General features: G+C 50.7%; 1 protein-coding gene across 1 annotated transcript in view; it reads left to right on the top strand.

The window, feature by feature from the left end:
* The window catches only part of eps15l1a (epidermal growth factor receptor pathway substrate 15-like 1a), a 66725-nt gene that overhangs the window by 28441 nt on the left and 19271 nt on the right, over positions 1 to 19013 (top strand).

Below are 19013 nucleotides of genomic sequence, written 5' to 3'. Positions count from 1 at the left end.
CTGCTTTCATTCATTGTCTTCACTCGACGTTACCAAAACCTCATATCGATACCAAGAAGACCTCTCCCTTTTAGCCACAACTTTTAACTGTGTATCTGTGTGTGCGCACGTGTGTGTGTGAGTTCTCATGACTGAGCGTTCTCAGGTCGTCTCTGTGCAGCTCCCAGGCCGGTCTGGATGAAAGCTCAGGTCCTTTTAAGGTCAAATCCGATGAAATCACAACAAGTCAGTAAACAGTTTACACCGCGGCGGTTTATCTACCAGGTGGACGGACCGTCTCACACGTTCTGAGGACGTTTCGCCCGAAGACGAAACATTCAGTCGGTAAACACATCCCTAACGGGGCGGACGGGCAAGGAGAAGGCTCGTGATCACCGTGAGGTGATTACGAGGTCAGCGAACTGGATGCCTTCAGAACGTGGCTCGAATCCTTCCCTGGGTGCCTTGATTCATTCGTTGGAATGGAATGTCCTTGTGAAATACCTCCTCGCAAGCGTTGGCCTCTCTCCAAACCTCATCTGTCGAGAGCGTAGGGGGACAACATCTGCCCACCGCAGGCGGCTCCGTAACGTCATGATGTCACCACTCCAGAGGCGTGTTGCGATCGGAGATAATCGCTCTGTTATCCACGGCCGCTGGACGTAGGCCTTGTGTTTCCCTGGGTGCCTGGAGACAGCACGCCCGACTGGAGGACACTATTCCCCAGCCTCATCAACCAGGGCAGCAGGGTTTACCGGAAGCTTTTCAGGGGGCCATGTGGTTTCTGTTAGTTTCTAGAAGCGTCCACAAGAGAACGGACACATGTCTTTTTCTATCACTCGAACCCGCATCTTCTGTAGCAGTGGATTCAGTTACTGAACCATGCTACCCCCATGGACTCCTATTTCGTTTCGTTCTGTCGGTTTAAATACATGATTGAGGAGAGCAAAGTTTGCACAGTCAGCTTATAGGGGTGGTCCTTTTGACTGTGAATAAGTCTCAGAGGCCGTTAGAGACAACTCCCCTGGTAGACAGGTTCTGTGATTTAGACACAGTCGCAGGTTTGTTCACACCTTCTCACTCAAACTAGAATCGAAACGAATGCTCCCATCTCTGGATGACTTTATCGGCTACAGTTGTCGAACAACAAAACCGTTTCTGAAGGATGTGAAAACAGACTCACTTCCACATGTCTTTATTATCTCTGCTGAAAATCATATTCAACCAGATGTTAAAGACATTGGTTTGGTAAAAGGTGGTTTGGCTTCAACCAGTGTTAATAGTGTTTCACCCAGAAGTGGAATCCATCTGAGAGGGTTGAAGCGACAATGGTTGCACAATTTGAGAAAAACAAGTATCAAAGCCTACTACAACCACTTCCTCTGATACCGTTGATGCACATACACCCACCCACACACACACACACACACACACACACACACACGCACACGCACACGCACACGCACACGCACACGCACACACACACACACGCACACACGCGCACACACACAATACCGTTACATACAGTGAGCCCTAACCTGTTTTCTCTCTCTCAGTTTTTTCCCCCTTGATGTTCACCAAACCTCATATTGATACCAAGCAGACCTCTCCCTGTCACCCACAGCTGGTTATTGTGGTGCTTTTGCACCCTGTCAACCCTGCCTCTGCACATGCTGCACTGTTTCCTGGGCCCCCGAACGAGCGAGGGCACTGTATTATGAACAGGAGCCATGGTGAGGTGTTAAGAGAAGCGGATTGGCGAGTCGAACAGTTGTGCTGAGAAGCTCGGCTTTTTGGACCGGAGGATTTCTTTTCGCTGCTTGGGCCAACATCAAGGGAGTGTAGCCCCTGGACCCAACCTGTGGTCCAAACTGTAGCCCCAACCCATGGCCTTGCTCTAACTCCTAGGCTTTAGATCTGCAGGTTAAACCAGTCCTGGCTATCTCCAGTCAGTCAAATGTCAGTGAGGAGTTGTGAGTAGGCTGACATAGAGTGATGTGAGGAGAAAGTGTAGAAGGTTCTGGCTGACTGGAAAACTCTGTCCAACCCCAAGGCCTAACCTCATGCCCAAGCCAAGCAGCCCTGGCCCATCCCCAAGTTTAGGTTGGTGTCTAATGTCCCAGTCCTAATCCCGAACGGAACTCTCTAGCCCTACACTCCACCCCCCTGTCCTAACCCCTAACCCCAGGCCAGAGGTTAGACCACAGACATGCAGACAAAGACAGCTTCACCAGCCTACCACCCCCTCCTGACCACTAACTCTGTTATTCCTCTCTGGCTGGCTGGCTGGCCGACTGGCTGGCCGACTGGCTGGCTTCTGTTTACATACCAACACTTCCTCCAAACATAGCAAACACAACATCCACCATGTCGAGTCATTTTGATGGTATCACTGTGTGATTGGAGAGAGGATCAGAGAGAGATAGAGAGATGGAAAGAGAAGGCTTGAAGAGACCAAAAACGGACTGAAAAGAGAGAAGGGAGGAAAAGAAAGACAAATCGACACCAAAAAAAACACTTCTTGGGAAATGTTCTTTGCAAATGCTCTTCCTCACCCGTGATTTCTTGTCTCTCAATTTCTCACCTGTCAATCCCTCTCTCTTTCTCGTTCTCTCTCTCTTTTTCTCCCTCCCCTTCACGCTCTCCTCTGGTTGGGAACCTGTGGAACATTCTAGAACAGTGCTGATTAGTGGTCTTGGTCTGGCCACCAGCACCTGCTGTTGTGTTTGGAGTTGGGCTCCCGGGAGGAAGTGACATGGTCCAAACCCCGTCCCAACTACAACCTCAGACTATACAGGCCTCTATTACCCAGAGTACCCCACCACAGGCAGCTCGGGCTCTGGGCCAATGGGAATTAGACTTTCTTGAGGAGGAGGCTAGGAGGAGTGCTTGTGCCTCTTGTAAAGTCATCTTGGGAGTGTCTGTTCATCAAACTGAACTCAGGGACAAATTACAGCAAAAAGGATTTGAACATAAATATAAAACTCTCTTTGGATTTGTTTGTGTGGTTCCATATATAATGGTCAGAAAGAACCATTAAGGACTCTAAACAGCATTAAATGGGTTCTACCTAGAACCTTTGTGTTCCACAGAGAACCCTCAGAGGGTTCATCTATGGTTCCTTAGGGGTTCTTTATTTCAGCCTATAGCCAGGAGGCTTTGCTCTGCTCTCTAACAGCTGGAGGGTTACGCAACCTGGAGGAAGTGGAGGCATGCACAGGGTGGTACAGAGAGAGCTGCAGGGAGAACAGCAGAGGGAGAAAGAAAAAGAGACAAACAAGTACTGGCCTGGCACACCTTTCTCCCCAATCGTTCTGTTCCTCGCTCTCCCTCCCTCTCTCTCTCTCTCTCTCTCTCTCTCTCTCTCTCTCTCTCTCTCTCTCTCTCTGTTTATCTCTCTCTTTCTCTCTCTGTTTATCTCTAGGAGTAAAGTGAGGGTGAGCCTTGTGAAGAGGGCTGACTGGTTACTGCTCCCTGGCGCTAATTTCTACTGTCAAAGTTCACAAGGTCAGGTTCAGGGAGGTAGATACCCGAGGCTTGTTTTGGTTTGACTCGACCCCTTTCCTCGAACTGCAGATTACAGAGAGCGAAAGCTTGTTTTCAAGAAAACGTCAAAGCCCCTCGAGCAAAAGATCAACCGTGGCCCACGATGGTATCACTTGATACGAACGTTCTCTCTAGGATTTCCACGTGGCCTGTTCGCTGCCTGTTCGACCATGTGTTTCGGTCAGGTGTTTTCCGTCATTCACACATGGCTTGTGTATGTGGCGCTGTATTTATTGTCAGCGTGTGTATAAACACACACACAGCTTTGTGACTGTACTGTACGGCGCGGTCTGTTTAGATTGGGGAGAGAGAGCATCTGGTCGTTCGGCAGGCAAACACAACTGTGGCCTCTACGCCACTTAATGTACGGAGGAGACAGTCACGGAGTTGGGGGGGGGGGAAGGTGGAGGAGGGAGGTGCGGATGGGAGGAGAGACCGGGAGGAGGGGAAGGGGGAGAGAGTGGCAGGAAGAGAGGGTGCGGTGTGAGAAAAAGGGTTGAGGATGAAAATAACGAGTAATGGGCGCAAAGGAAAGAGGAGGGAGATAGAGAGGAGGGAGGGTGGCGGAGGCGTACAACGGCACAGAGACGAACAGCACATGAGAGGGGGAGAGGCGGAGAGGGGGGAGAGAGGGCTTTGAGGGTAGTCGAGAGAGAGCCCAGAGAAGGCAGAGAAATGGTCGAAGGGAGGACGGAGAGTGGGAGAAGGGATGAGAGAAGGAGTGAAGGAGGGAAGGAGGGACAGAGGAATGGGGATTGCTCCATGCTGTCTGTGAGAGGGCTGCCAGCTCCCGTTGGCCACACATCTGTCTCACATTAGGGCCCCTCGCATGATGAAACCAGCCTTGCCATTGGTCCACCCTCCCTCGCTGCAGCCAATCCGGAGCGAGGGGGGAGACATAACACTCCGCCTCCACCCCCGCAGCTCGCTAACAGCTGTGTGGGTTTCCCCCTCTGTATCCATGACTACCTAGTTTCCTCACAAAACAAACCCCCTTTACTCATCTGTTTCTCCTCACTTTCTCTCCCCCTCCCTCTCTCTCTCTTGCTCTCTTTTCCCTGCGTGTTACATCACATCTCATGTCCTCCACTCCACTCCCCCCCCCAGCTCCTCTCTCCCTTTTTGCTCTCTCTCTTTTTGCTCTCTCTCTACCTCCCTCCCTCTCTCTTTCTCTCCCCTCTCTCTCCCTCCCTGTCCCTCCCTCCCTCCCTCTCCCACCCTCCCTCCCTCCCTCCCTCTCCCAGGTCATCGTAGCGTTGCAGTGAGGTCACTGTGGACGAGGGTTATGAGCAGACAGCTGCAGGTGACCTCAGCCTCTTGGGGGCGTGCAGTCCGCTGGACGCGGGCCCCTCCCTGCGTCACGGCCTCCCGTCCGCCAGCGGGACGCTCACGTCTGTGGTCCTGTGGCTCCCGAGTTCCAGAACTATGACTTCGACGGGTTCTAGAACCATGAGAGGCCCATTGACGTCAGCAGTGATGTGTTGCAAATAGAACCCCTCCTCTCCAGATGAATAGAGAGTTCTACATTACTCTCTCAGACATGCTGCCAGTGACTGAGACAGCCCTTCAAACGCAGCCTCCTAAATAAGTCACTCTTGAAAACAAAACTAATTAAATTCTGTGGGTATCTCCGGGGAGAAAAGTAATCAATTTCTGTTGCTCTTCTCTCTCTCTTTACAACTTGAGCAGTGCGCTAGCCTGCAAGTGTGGTCTTGCTCAACAATGGCATTTCGAACTGCAGTTCTAGGAACCTGCACCTGAGGTAGCCTGACTGTAGATGTGGTGAGGTTCTACCACAGAGGGTGGTTCCTGGAAATGTCTGGTTATAAACAGGAAAGGTAGAGAGAAGCTGAGAGTTGCACCCTTAACAGTAAAGGCAGGCAAAGAATGTGTTTTTTTTTTGTAAACAAAAGTTGAGCTTTGTTTTTAAACAGGCAGGAATTCAGGGTAGTTGGAATGAGAGATTCCTGCTGTCAGACAGGTAGACAGGGAGGGTGGGTAGGTGTGGCACGGTCCATGTACACTGCAAAAAAGGTCTGCTAAAATACAAGAAATTAACACTAAATTTGAAGAGAAAATGACTTAATTCTAGCGAAATTATCTTGCTGCATGGACAGATAATTTTACTCGACAAGATATCTGAAAATAAGTTGGTTCCAGTCTATAAATAAGTAGGCTTAAGAATATACCACAAATTACAAGATAGAAACTAGTAAATCATTTTTGAAACAAGATAACAAATATTATATTTCCAGAACTAAGATTTTAAATATTGGCAAGCAGAACAATTTACAGTATAGCAGGTAACGTGTCGCACATAGCATGTAGCTGACTGAAAAGACAGGCTAACAGCTGCACGCTTCTGCAAGGAGGGCTGACGTTAAGAGATGCTGAGAGTTGTGGGCTGCTGCAGAAGACAGGAAGGCAGGGTAGGGTTACTAGGTAGCTCAGGCCAGATGTCCTCACCACACTGGTAGGCCACACCTGACACCACATCTCTGATCAACAAGTTGGCTAAGGAGCAAGTGCTCTGCGGTTAAACTGAAGGGGACTCGAACATGTACACAAACTCCACTTCATAACATCTCGGTACGCTTTGTTTTCTTATTTTCTTCCTGTGGTGACACAGAGCTGTGTAGAAAAAACACTTAAAGATGGAAAACAGGCCCGTGTTTTGACCCCGACGGTCAAAAACCGCTAACCTCCTGCTTGTATGTGGACGGTACAGTCATGGCTTTCAGTTCTCCTTTCGTGAGACATCTCAGGGTTTGGCTTCGGTCGACTCCCTCTCTATTTGCCCTCCACAGCATCCCCAATGTATGCAATAACACTTCCCTTTCCAGGGGGTCACCTCATTTGACATCTGATCTATATTTTGTACACCCATGAACTTCTGGGGGCCTCTGGGGCCACAAAAATGAAATGACGGAATACCTTACCGCAACGACGCATTCATACCACAGCAGAATATCATCACATCACACACTTACACACCCACAGGAATGTATAGACTTGTGAAGACTCACAATTTGATCCCATACATAATCATGTTTTCCTTAACCCCCCAATCCAAAGCTTTACCTTAACTCTAGTCATTGCATTTTCTTTATTTGGCAGACGCTTTTTGTCCAAAGCGACGTAGTGCATGCAAAAATTACAGTTGTACATCAAGGGTCAGATATACTAAACTTAAGCATAACCGTAAAAAAAACCTGACCTAAACCTAACCCTAGCTCCTAACCCCAACCATAACCCTTAACCCCTCAAACCCCCTAGAAATAGCACTTGACTTTTTGCCGACCAGGATAATGTCCCCAAAAGGATAGTTAAACAAGACCGCACACACACAAACATACTCTCACATTTACATTAATGCAGTCAGGAGCACAGACTTAGTTTGTGTGTGTGTGTGTGTACGTGTGTGTGTGTATACGAGCCTTCCGGGCATGTAACACAATTCTCAACTGATCTCATCTGACAGGCGAACCATTGGTCTAGTGACCTGTGTGTAAGGGAACCTGTTTTGTAGACCATCAGAATATCTTTGAAATGTTGAGTTAAAAATAACTTCAAAAACAGGAAAAGAAATTCGATTCTTGTATAGAACCCAAAGAAACCTGTAATGCATGTTGGTCTATTTCTGCGGCTAGCTTCACATTATTTACAGTAAATGCTACTTCTTTCATCCACAGTTATCTCAATGTCAACTTCAAATGGTTTAAACCACAGCATGACCATAACCCAAAGGGCCACACATGACCACAGGGTGCCACACCTGACCCTGACCTTGACCCTTGACCCTTGATCCCTACCGCTCCCAACACAGCAGGTGTTGACACATCTGTGGTCGTTAGCTTCTGAGCCTGACACAACCCAGGGTGCGACCAGGTTGAACAGAAGGAGTGAACTGTACGCACCCCTCCCCACACACACACATCTACAGTCAGTGGGGCACCCTTAGGAACTTAGACAGCGAATGGCAACAGGTATGTTGACAGATCCGATGAAACAATGCTGACAGACTTGTTGACAGACCTGATGACCTAGTGACAAAGGGAATCCCTGGAAAAGGCCACAAGAAGCCAAAGTTCATCTCACAATCTTAACCTCCATCAAACGAACCTGCTATTTAACCCTTGTGTTATTTTTGGGTCATTCTGACCCATCAGTCGTTGTGACCCACCATCGTATTGCGACAACTTTACCGCATACAAAAACAAAGTAAAGCATTTTCTTTTAACCGTTGGGCTGTCTCAGACCCCCCGCATTGCGAAGGTTAAAAGAAAATTATTTTTATTTGTTTTTGTATTGGGTAAAATTGGGTAAACACAACGATGGTTCGTTATGAACCTTTGGGTCATGTGACCCGAAGGCAGCACAAGGGTTAAAACTGTACAGTAAGTAAGTAAGTACATTTTATTCATAAAGCACACTCTCAACACAGCAAGGCTGACCGAGGTGCCGAACAAAAGCACAAAAATAATAATACAAGTGGTAGTGGTATGTGTGTGTGAGTTTGTGTGTATATGTGTGAATGTGCCTTTAGGCTATATCACACAATCCTTAACTTTTTTGTCTGACCAGTTGGTCTACTTGTTAGGAAGACAATTAAGACATATCTTCAAAGGTTACAAATACCTTCCTGCCCAAGAATAGACATTCAATGCTTTGTATAGAACATACTAACGCGTTATAATGCATTTTGGTCTATTTCCCACAGCGTCATCTTAACCCAAAGGGCCACGCCAGACCTCAGAGATCCACACCTGACCCCTGACCCTTGACCTTCTCACCCCAGCAGGTGTCGACACACCTGGGGACGTGTCTTCTGATCTTGTAAACAAGCCAGGATGGGAGCGGGCTCTCTTGTTAGGGGTGGGCAGTCACACCAGAGAGCGTTCAGGCCCCTAACCTTCACTGGCTCCCAGGGACCCTGTTACGGCCGTGTAACGAGGGAAAGCAGGGGGGGGGGGGGGGGGCTGGAGGGGCTGGCAGCACTCCAGGTATAACGGATGGAGGTCTGCCAAAAGCTTACACACACATGCACACAGACACGTGACTTTGACTTGCACTCTCTCTCTCTCTCTCTCTCTCTCTCTCTCTCTCTCTCTCTCTCTCTCTCTCTCTCTCTCTCTCTCTCTCTCTCTCTCTCTCCATCTCTCTCGATATCTCTCTACCTCTCCCTTTTCATACTCTGTCCTCCTTTCTCTCTCGCCCCCAGCCTGGCAGCATAGCAGTGACCCAGGTCAGTGTTTTACATGTTTGGGTACCAGAGTGAAGGACTCTGGGGGTCGGGCAGAGATTAGTCAGAGTAGTAAACATTCCTGTGTCCAGGTGTGGACCTGTAAAGTGCAGCTATGGTCCCATTAGGCAGCGCTGTTTTCCACTCAACCAAGGCAACGGACACAGCTCTCAGCCAGGCGGCTCCTCCAGCTCTGGGGCCTGGGGCTGCGGCTAGGGGCTGGGGTTGAGGCTGGGGTGAAGGCTGGGGCTGAGCCTGAGGCTAGGGGCTGGGGTTGAGGCTGGGGTGGAGACCGGGGCTGAGACTGAGGCTAGGGGCTGGGGTTGAGGCTGGGTTGAGGCTGGGGTGGAGGCTGGGGTGGAGGCTGGGGCTGAGCCTGAGGCTAGGGGCTGGGGTTGAGGCTGGGGTGAAGGCTGGGGCTAAGACTGAGGCTAGGGGCTGGGGTTGAGGCTGGGGTGAAGGCTGGGGCTGAGCCTGAGGCTAGGGGCTGGGGTTGAGGCTGGGGTGAAGGCTGGGGCTGAGCCTGAGGCTAGGGGCTGGGGTTGAGGCTGGGGTGAAGGCTGGGGCTGTGCCTGAGGCTAGGGGCTGGGGTTGAGGCTGGGGTGAAGGCTGGGACTGAGCCTGAGGCTAGGAGCTGGGGTTGAGGCTGGGGTGAAGGCTGGGGCTAAGACTGAGGCAGGGGCTGGGGTTGAGGCTGGGGTGAAGGCTGCGGCTAAGACTGAGGCAGGGGCTAGGGCTCACACACACACCCTCGATTCCCTTTACATGCTTTGCATTCAGAGTGAACAAATCCCTCCAGGCCTGTAGACGTTACGGGCATGTTGGACCCTCTCTGCCTGCCAGTCTTTCACCCAGATCGTGAGAGTGAGACCCACCGTGTGTGTGTGTGTGTGTTATTGTGTGTTTATGCACGGCAGAACTCTGAAGAAGCGTGTATGTCACATGCTAAATCTCCAAAAACGGCTCGTACCCTGAATTAAACTTCGACATGGTTTTTAAGCACAAGTGGATTCAGCTCTCCAAAATAGAGACAGGAAACATATTTCAGATCCATCCACGCAGGCAGTTACACCGCCCGGGAATGCAGGTTTAGGAGCGCACATATTTCAGTCCTGGAAAGACTTGTGTGGGAACCGTCTGAGAAAGAGAACCCGGAAAAAACTCTCACAGGAGAGGAATCTCATCCCAGGTCTGAGGGGGGGTGGGGGGGGTGGGGGTGGGGACACAGTAAATGACTACCTCAGTATCAACTTTCAGTCCCAATCTTTCCACTCGGTGTCAAAGTAAATGTAATGTATTTGTGTGTGCGTGCGCGTGCGTGTGCTCGTGAGAGACAGAACATTTTTCCACATCGCTTTTCTTGGTGGAACGCAGAACCCAATCTGGGTTGCAACAAATCGGAAAAAGTCGTCAGCGGCGCCCACACCCACTATCACTCATCCGTGCAAACGAAACAAAAACAAAAGTCCTGAGCCAAACACTGAGCCCCTAATGCCTCTGATTACGCTCAGGAGAGGAGGGCCTGGTCTGAGCATGCTCAGGAGATGAGGGCCTGGTCTGAGCATGCTCAGGAGATGAGGGCCTGGTCTGAGCATGCTCAGGAGATGAGGGCCTGGTCTGAGCATGCTCAGGAGAGGAGGGCCTGGTCTGAGCATGCTCAGGAGGGCCTGGTCTGAGCATGCTCAGGAGATGAGGGCCTGGTCTGAGCATGCTCAGGAGGGCCTGGTCTGAGCATGCTCAGGAGATGAGGGCCTGGTCTGAGCATGCTCAGGAGATGAGGGCCTGGTCTGAGCATGCTCAGGAGGGCCTGGTCTGAGCATGCTCAGGAGATGAGGGCCTGGTCTGAGCATGCTCAGGAGGGGAGGGCCTGGTCTGAGCATGCTCAGGAGGGGAGAGCCTGGTCTGAGCATGCTCAGGAGGGGAGGGCCTGGTCTGAGCATGCTCAGGAGATGAGGGCCTGGTCTGAGCATGCTCAGGAGGGGAGGGCCTGGTCTGAGCATGCTCAGGAGGGCCTGGTCTGAGCACCCTCTCTCGGTGGATGCGGGGCCGTGTGTTTGGACAGTGTTTATCTGGGGGTCCGCTACGTTGTGCGTTTGTGTTGGGTCCGAATCGTGTCGCAGAGGCAGGCAGCAGCAGGGAACCCCAACCACCCCCGTCGCTTCACCCTGACCCCTAAACCCCCCCCCCCCCCCCCCCCCCCAGCCTTACCCTGATCCTAAACCCCCCTCCCAACTCCAACCGCGACACACCCTCCCCCCCACAACCATCCGCCCCCAAAAGGGAAGCCAGCCATGTCTTGATTAGGGAAGCCTTAGTGATTAGATGATGTATTATGAACAGTGCTTTTCTTGGAATGTGCACACACTCACACACACACACGCACTGATTGTGTAACTGGCGTCTTCAGGGTCCCTCATTCCCTTGGCAGAAGGCTGGCCAATCGGGGGGCATGTTGTCGGAGAGACTGCTACACTCCGCCACATTCGTAATCTGTCACTGGCATTTCTGGCAGCCTCCGGGGGGCTTGTCTACACCGCGAGGCAGAGGCCGCGAGGCAGAGGCCGCGAGGCAGAGGCCGCGAGGCTGGCACAGGGTCGGAGTCCGGCACTCCTTCTGGATTTCCCCCCTTTCGATAGATCGCAAATGCCTTTGCTATGGAGTGTAGTTAGGGAGGGAGGGAGGGAGGGAGGGAGGAGGGATGGAGGGATGGAGGGATGGAAGGCTGGTGATTTCTGAAGTGTTAAACGAGGCCACTAACCAGAAACAGGCTGGTATGGAAAGACGTGTATATACTCACACACACACACGCACGCACGCACACACACATCTCCAGACGCCTTGAACGCACTCCTCATCATTAAGAGTCATTAAGATCTGATTTAGACCATCCATTCAGACCTAGGAGGCAGTGTGCAGGCCTAGGAGGCAGTGTGCAGGCCTAGGAGGCAGTGTGCAGGCCTAGGAGGCAGTGTGCAGGCCTAGGAGGCAGTGTGCAGGCCTAGGAGGCAGTGTACAGGCCTAGGAGGAAGTGTACAGACCTAGGAGGCAGTGTGCAGGCCTAGGAGGAAGTGTGCAGGCCTAGGAGGCAGTGTGCAGGCCTAGGAGGCAGTGTGCAGGCCTAGGAGGCAGTGTGCAGGCCTAGGAGGAAGTGTGCAGGCCTAGGAGGCAGTGTGCAGGCCTAGGAGGCACTGAAGGATACAGTACTCAGAGGGACATATGACGATCCAGAACAACATGAGCACGTACTCAGCTGTTTCGTAGATCGCCTCATGGCCTCGGTGTGGTCACCACAGGCCGCAGCGTGTGGCCAGGGAGAGAACGCTTCGTGGAAATCATGATCCAACATTGGCTGTAAGACTTGCAGGACCAATGAGACATCACATCTGATGAATACGTTGGCGCATTCCTAATCTGATATAGATAGATCCAGAGATGGGTCAGAGGAGAGAAGGAGGACAGATGTGTCAATTTCAAGAAACAGGCTTCGCGTTTCAGCGTTCCGCGTTCGAGAACAACCCAGGTTCTGGAGAGTTTAATGAGAACGTTGAAACGAAATCTTTTGGAAGTGTTAGGAACTTGAAATGTCCTCACTGTGCCTGTCACACTGGGTTGAACCACTACTGTGTTACTGTGAGTAAACGTACAGTCAGACTTTTCAGTTCCCCTTTGAGACTATGAGTAACATTCGAGGTCTATAGTGGAGAGCACGGGGATAACAGTGACTGTCCACAACCCCTCCGCTCTCTCCTTATATACCCGCCCCTAAAATAACCTCGCTCCCATTGGCTGAGAAGACATCCTCGCAGAATCACCGGGGCCAATTAGAGAGTAGCAGTTCCTGTTCAGAGAAAGATGTTTCCTGTTGATAGTGGCATGTCGGGGGCCGTTGTGCTGGCGAGATGACAGTGTTTTCATGACCTTTGGCAGCCTCTGGAAACCTTGACGGCGATAGCGCCGTGTGCTGGGGTTCGTGCACATGGACTGCCTGGCTGTGTGAGAGTCAATGTTTTGGTCCGAAGGTAAACATGGAGTAGCAATGTGCCTCGGTCCACACACACGTGTCCCACCATGCACTGGTCAGAAACACTGGCACAGGGCCTAACATTCTCTCTCTCTCTCTCTCTCTCTCTCTCTCTCTCTCTCTCTCTCTCTCTCTCTCTCTCTCTCTCTCTCTCTTCTCTCTCTCTCTCTCTCTCTCTCTCTCTCTCTCTCTCTCTCTCTCTCTCTTTCTCTCTCTCTCTATCCATTTCTCTCTCTCTCTCTCTTTCTTCCTCTATCTACCTTTGGATCTCTCTTCCTTCTCTGTTTCTCCTTTCGTTCTTCCTTTCGTTCTCTCCCTCACTTTCTCTTTCTGTCTCTCTTCTTTTTTGAATCCCCCCGTCTCTTCTCTTCCCTTTCGTCCCCTCCCATACCCCCCCCCCCCCCTCTCGCTTCATTGTTTGAGCTCGTCAGCTCTTTCCAGGAACATCCACCACGCAGTTAGGAATTGTGCTCTGCTTATCGTACATCAGCCAACAGGGCCCTGACCAGTCTGGGAGGCTGCCGCCGTCTCTCCTCAACCTCCATCTTGGCCTCTGAGGGGTCATGACCCTGAAGGAATCTGGCCGGCTGGCTTAATTAGTCTTCCGAACCCCTAGGCAATTAACCAACGGCTATCCTCCAGCCGTCACAGATTAAATTCCACAGTTCTAGAACGTTCCGCCCCTTTCTTCACACAACAGCCACGCGGCGTCGAGGAGGACTCCGCGTGTCCCGCGTTCACGCCGTTCCGGAACTCAGAGAGAACCGTTTTCCGCCCAGGAAAAAGGTTCCGATGCGATCCATGGTAATGGACGGACCCATTTCCCTCATTCTTTAATAATTTCCCCTCACTCGTCGACAGGCGGACGGCTCCATGTAAACACGCGCCTGAGGGGGAAACGTCGTCTGTGGCGGTATGTTCACCGTATACATTTACATTAGTGCCCCGGCTCACGTCAAAACAGACGCTGTATAGATGCGAGCACGTGAACACGAGGTCCTGCTAGAACTGCCACGAGTTCCTCTGAGGACAGCGAGCTAGCTCCTACAGGCTCGGACCTCCTACAGACCCAGCATTACTCCTCCGGCCAGCGTTGTCATATATGGACCCATACGTTATGGCAGACCTGGGCATTTTACGGCCCGCGGGCCGCTGATGGTTTGCTAGTCAAGCTGCAGACCCTGATGATCACCTGTCAGCTGTCCTTCGTATATCTACCTCAGACATTCAACCAGACTTCAATGCATTTGTTCAAGCCCAAGACAGACTGGATTTCTCTCACTGAGTAAGAAAAACTGAACTGAACTTGACAACATCAAAAGCACTTATTGCTTTTGTGTAAAGTTACTTAATTGCTGGTCTTTAAAATGCATGTTATGTATTTTTGTTAAGGTTTAAAGGTATGTTAAAAAAATAAAATGACACTTGACAAACTCCTCAAAAAAAAATTGTAAAGTTATTTCGATCGATTATTCCTCCCCTTCAATAATACCAACTGGTATTGTATTTTATATTGTTGGAAAGCCTGATTAGTCACCTTTACAACAATATACAACTTGTAAGGATCGTGCATTCGTGAAATGAGGTAGCGGCCCAAAAAATTAGCCAAAATCCCCTGCAATATTCTTCTGTTGGTATTCACTCTCGTTTTGAGCTTCAAGTGGGATCAGCTTGGCGTGCTGTACGTGCCAGAGTGACCAACGCAAACATGTTGGCTGACTTGTGACAAATCCTGGTTGAGGAATGGGATGCTATCCAACAGCAGTGTGTGACCAGGCTGGTGACCAGCATGGGGAGGTGCCAAGCTGTTGTGGCTGCTATGGATCTTCCACATGCTACTGAGGTCCCTGACAGTGTAAAATTAATAAAGTGTAAAAATGGCCAATATGTAACTTGTTTTTTCCTTATTACTGTGGGAGAGTGCAATTATCCAATCCACCAAGCAACTCAAAACATGAGTGAATACCAACAGAAGAATATTGCAGAGGATTTTGGCAGATATTTTTGGGGCCGCTACCCACACTGTTAGCTGTGTTGCTCATTCCACGAATGCACGATCCTTACAAGTTGTACCTCGTCGTAAAGGTGACTAATCAGGCTTTCCAACGATATAAATACATTGGTATTATTGAAGGGGAGGAATAATCGACCGAAATACGTTTCCGAACTTTTTTTGAGGAGTTTATTTGCATAGCGTTAGTGTAACATGTACTACCAGTAGCAGCTCAAAACCATATAATTTACTGTTTTTATAAAATAATACAATTAATATTGAGCAGAATTAAGTTCAGCCTATTGGTTCGGCCCGCCACAACGGTCTCAATTTCTCATGTGGCCCTTCAGGAAAATGAATTGCCCACCCCCACGTTATGGACATGATAACATTCGGGATGTATGATTCGACTATTATCGCACAGTGTGTCCTTGTTAATCCTTGCATCTTATCACTGTGCTTTAGACATAATTATAGTAATTATCTACACAAGGCCTGGAGTTTTCATTTCTTACCAAGCACGCAGTTCTGCTCCTCCTTACTTTATTGTTCGTTTGGTAGAAGTATTGTGGGTACTTTTTTTTCCAAGCACACTGTGTACAGGATGACTCACTGCTGCCTGTGGCAATGCAACTCCCAGTTCTAATATTGGGTAACTGTTTGTAAACTATACAGAAGTACCACCACAGCCTCATGTTGCACGTTTGTCAAATGTTTTCAAAGTGATTGGAGTGCAGGAATAAAGTTACAATGTCATCTAATTTCCCATGCAAAGTTGGAGGTAGATGCACTACAATTGCTGTCTGTGTTTTAGACCTGTGTGCGTGTGTGTTCAGGATTGTTGGGCAGGAGTGTGCTGATGTGAGAGGGAGAGAGAGAGAGAGAGAGAGAGAGAGGGAGAGGAGAGAGAGAGAGAGAGGAGAGAGAGAGGGAGAGAGGAGGGAGGGAGGGAGGGAGGGAGGGAGGGAGGGAGGGAGGGAGGGAGGGAGGGAGGGAGGGAGGGAGGGAGGGAGGGAGGGAGGGAGGGAGAGAGAGGGAGGGAGGACAGGAAGAGAGAGGGAGAGAGAGGGAGAGAGAGGAAAGACAGGGAGAGAGGGAGTGAGAGATGAATTGCCACAGATGAAAGACTTGTTTAAGGAATTAAAAAAAAAAAATGTCACTTGTTCAAAGGCTCAGAGTCACTCCAGATTAACAGAACCTCTCAGAGCCAGGGAAGAATCACTCCGATTTATCCTCCAAAACTTAAGCTTACACCACAGGAAGCTCTGGAATCAGGAAATGGTTGAATTCTGTTTCCTGTGTGCGTCTCACAGCCACTCAAACAGAAAAGTGAGCAGTGCAGTGTTAGTCTGTAAACACAGACCACTAGTGTTCAGCTTCTCCCCCTCTCACACACACACACACACACACACACACACACACACACACACACACACACACACACACACACACGTACACACACATACACACAGACAGACATACACACACACACACACACACGTACACACACACACACATGCATACACATTCTCTGTACCCTCTCCTAGAATGCAGAAAGGAAGTACTGTAGAGTACAGGCTAGCTTTGTACTCGGGGAAACGAATGTGTTTCAAGCACCTTTCAATGCACAATACTACCTGTATGCTATTTGAAACACATACTAACATCAGGGCTTCTCATCTTTGGGACAACAGAAGCAAACAGGTCAAGTTGATCTCGACACGTTTGCTGATGAGGGATAGACTAGAACTATTCTGGCGTAACATTGCCTGTATGATGACATACTTTCCCCAATGATTAAGTGACACTCTCCTTGGTGGTCAGTCACATTCACCGCTTGACCCTTGTTTCAACCGTGTCAGGCCGCGAAAGGTCTCACCGTAGTCATCGTGCGGTCACCCTGACTGTAACCCCCGACGATGAGAATGACGGCGAAGACGGCAACGAGTGAACAACTTTGTTTCTAAGGAAGCCTGTTTTAGCTGACCCAATTATCGGGTATGTGTTGGAGGAGCTGAATCACAGCGGGAGTCCGACCCTATGACCGACCGTAGCCCTGCTGTTTTTTCTGTGATCTACGGGATGACTTCCCGACAGTGACCACAATGCACTGGGAGGCACGGGATCGCTCACAGGATGGGGTCAGCTTCCCAAGCTGGCCTGTCTCGACACGTAACGACCGGTTCAACTCCCACAGCGTTCCGGCGTTCCGCCGGTCATCAACCTGAAACGTGTCACATCCTGCCAGCGAGGAAGCGCCGGTGAGCCGTGACGGTCCAGGGCGACTTTATTGACGGGTCCGTTTACCATGGCAATGTGCCAGAGTTCTGTCCTGGAGCTACGAAGTTGTTTAATCGCCTGTTTACCAGCGTTGGTGTCCAAATAGCACATTGAATCGCTATTGGTTTGTTTGAAGGTTTTGCTCGTCTGAGGTTGTTTGCGACCGTTCTGTTGGTGCTTTATAATTCCATTGGATGATATGCAAAAAGGCTGAGTGATCAGTATTAGATTTGGTTCATTAGATCCTGTAAGGTACATGACTCTGTGTATGTGCGTGTGTGTGCATGTGTGTTCTGTCTTTTTTCCCATCCCCATTAAGGATGGATGGAATGTGTAAACGTGTGGATAATTTCAACCTGTTTTTCACCTTTTTTTTTCTTCTCTCCCCCCCCCCACCTCCAACTACCTATAAAGCCCGACTAGTAAAAAAGGCCAGACCGTTAGACCGTTCTCTCCCCCCCTGGCATATTTGTGGTCTCAACTTTTCCATCCTCTCCTCCTGCAGCTCTGTGGCAATGCTTTAGTGTTGTTTACTTTCTCAGGAGTCTTTAAGAGTCCTCCACTTTGTCAGGAGCGATCTCATACCAGACGGATTCCTCGGACCCCCCCCCTCCCCCCTCAGAACACAACCGCGTCCTCTGTTTGGGGGCCTGGACACCACCAGCGGGGCCCACGGTTTTGCTCTCGAAGGTGTTTTGGACTCTGTCGAGGCGGAGCTGTTTTAATGCAGCCAGACAAACCTGCCGTCTGTTTTTCCACACACAGACACAAGACCTGTGGGGGGGGGGGGGGGGGGGGGGGGGGGGGGGGGGGGGGGGGATTGTATGCCACGCCACGGCCCTCCACACACCTCAAATGCCGTGACAGGGCAGTTGTGCCGTAGGGTGGGTGGAGGGAGGGCTGTAATTGCTATGACAACAAAGAACCTGTGAGACCTGTGAGAGGCCTGGAGTGGGCGAGGCTGCGAAGGCAGTTGGAGCGAGAACGTGCACCCTGACGTAGAGGAGCTGGTTGGCTTGGCCTCGTCTGAGGACTTCTCAGCTCACCTCCTGGGCCGGGAGGAAATACTTGAGTTTGATGACCGAGGTTCAATAACCGCAATCAGCCTCGCTCAATGAACACCGGCCCAAAAAATGTGTCTTCATCTTCAGTCATCCATCCCACATGAATCCACTCTGAGAACCTGAATGCCTCAGGACACCTCCGAGGCCCCCTGAGGCAGCGGTGAGGACCGCATACTGTATCCACCCCCGTCCTGGTCCACACGTGCTTTCACACAGGATCAAATGTCCAAACCTGCCGCCGTGTTTCCCAACGTGTTCTGTTTCCCAGAACTGAGCCGATGTGAGCCTCCGGGTCTCTGCGGGGGAGCTGGGGGGGGGGGGGGGGGCAGCTGAAGTCTCCTCTTTCTGTGTCACCAGAATGGAGGAGGCAGGGACCAGGACAGAGACTGGGCTGTGGTGATCTCTGGACCTTTTTCCCTTCTGTGGTGTTCGCCTGTTCTCTCTGCTCTGTCCTATGCACTCTTTTTTTTGTATGGGTGGTTACCAGTTACCAGGGTGGTTACGGTACCAGGCAGAGGTCCTTGGCATTGTTGTGCGGACGACTTCTCCCCACACGTGAGCGTGCTTGTGTGTGTGCACGTGTCGACACGTTTGTAATGCCGGGCGTGTTTAATGGTACGTCTAACACTCGATTCTACCAAGTTCAGAAAGAGGGGTTCGTTGTCGAGAGAAGGGAATGTGTGAATGGAATGTGCCAATTCTGTTCGACCGTATCGTGCTGGACGTCGAAGACAACACTGTCGGCCATCGCCGTGGGGACGGGGGCCTGTCGAAGTGCCGTCGCCGAGCAGAGCGAGCGCTGTCGGAGCCGCTCTCTCTCGGTCTCCTCCCGTGACAACACGAGACACATCTCTCTGTTTGACTGTCATCGCACCTCTCCACATCCCT

This window comes from Osmerus mordax, chromosome 26, assembly GCF_038355195.1.
Source record: "Osmerus mordax isolate fOsmMor3 chromosome 26, fOsmMor3.pri, whole genome shotgun sequence".
Classification (NCBI taxonomy): domain Eukaryota; kingdom Metazoa; phylum Chordata; class Actinopteri; order Osmeriformes; family Osmeridae; genus Osmerus; species Osmerus mordax.
Note: the sequence above shows the minus strand (reverse complement) of the source record. Positions and strands in the feature narration are given on the sequence as shown.